This window comes from Acyrthosiphon pisum, chromosome X (assembly GCF_005508785.2).
Source record: "Acyrthosiphon pisum isolate AL4f chromosome X, pea_aphid_22Mar2018_4r6ur, whole genome shotgun sequence".
In the NCBI taxonomy this organism is placed as follows: domain Eukaryota; kingdom Metazoa; phylum Arthropoda; class Insecta; order Hemiptera; family Aphididae; genus Acyrthosiphon; species Acyrthosiphon pisum.
In genome coordinates this window covers 112,798,549-112,800,298 of record NC_042493.1, presented here as the reverse complement: position 1 = coordinate 112,800,298, position 1,750 = coordinate 112,798,549, and positions in this window count along the sequence as shown.

The following is a 1,750-nucleotide window of genomic DNA, read 5'->3' as shown; positions in this document are numbered from 1 at the left end:
CTGATACACTCCGCAATAAAAACAATGTGGTCTGACCGTATTGAACCACTACCGCGCGCGCGAGACACTGCAATAAATCGCGGTATACGCCTTTGACCAGGTGTGTACACATATTATTATTATAATATTGCACGTTTCAACCGAATGTTTTCCGATAAACTGGACATCGTCTCTGCCGCTGTATAGTCGAATATACCGGAATACGTCGTGACGACGATACGACGCGTACGGAGTTCGAACCGGAGTAACCACGCACTGCGTGTTTGCACGCTGCAGTGACCTCACGGTTTCCTCGACAATGCAATCAAACCATGCTGAAACAACACTGGGACCCGATGGCTAATAATATTACAATACAACTCCTCCGGCGACCACGGAAATATGCTCGTCGGGCACGAAATTCCATCGCCGGGCTCGATTTCTGCCCCATCGTCGCGATTCGCGGGGTGTGACTGTCGTCGTTTTTTAGTCGTGCAGAACGGCGCCCCTCAACGGTTAAGTCCTCTCTGCGGTCCGACAGTGGTTTAACCACCCTACAACACTGGATGAGTATCTCGGACAGGCGGCAATGCACGACGGCGTCAATATTGGCGAATCACGACCTATAGACGACCCATACTTTATTCTATGATGTGTTATTACGCGTGCCTGAAATTCGAATGAATACTTACATGGGTAATTTTATATAAACGTAAAAACAAGTCTGGCTTAAAAAATCACTCGGTTTATTAAAATCACAGATTGGTTGTACAAATAATTCTGAGTACGCGTATATGATATTAAACGGTGACCGTGTGACCAAATATTGTAGGCTATATACCTGAATATAGCATATTATAATAATATTGTAGTGTTACCGTGCGTATATGTAATATAGAAATTACTGATTTACCTACATGACTCTTAAATTATATCTAATTAATAGTATTTGTACCCCGCGAGGTTTGGTGATCTGTTAGATTATTATTATTTATAAAATATATATACAATATACATACCTACTACTGCAGTGATGTAAAAATTCCGTATTTCATTTTATTTTTTAGCATAATGTATAGGTATGTTTTTTGACTGGGTACAATTTTTTTCCTCGCCGATTTTCGTCTACACTATACCCAAAAAAATATCTATGATTCCTCAATTTTCCTCTATCTAATCTAGTGGCATGCTACATTGTTCATTTGTTTAATACGCCAAGTATTAGTTACGTATATAATATTATGTACATATTGTCTCATATGGTACTAAGCCCATTATAAGGCGTGTGCATTATGCTGTACCTATTTTACTAAAACCTTGAAACGATAGTAATATTATCTACACTAAAAATATATGAAAATACATATATTTTTTAAAATACGAATAATGGATTTGTTAACCACGTAGTTCTATCAAGTTGATACCATAAATATTATTATCATAAATATTAGTTACAGATTTTTTATTGAGTGTTAAGTTTGATTATAACCAAGTTTGTATTGTTTATTATTAACTATTTATTTTTGAGATTATTATATTCATATTGTCCATATATGGCAGACTAGAATTATTGACACGTCTATACATGACGTTTCTTTTATAATAATAAGAATATCAACTATGGGCAGTAATTGTTCTAAGTCCTTTTTGTAAAAAATTTGTGTCGTATGAAAATCATTGTTATGCGCCAGGAAGTTTCAGCAGCTTACCCGCAAGCTCGGATATAGATAGATAGACCGAGGATTAGACCTTAAAATGTCTGTTTTATTTT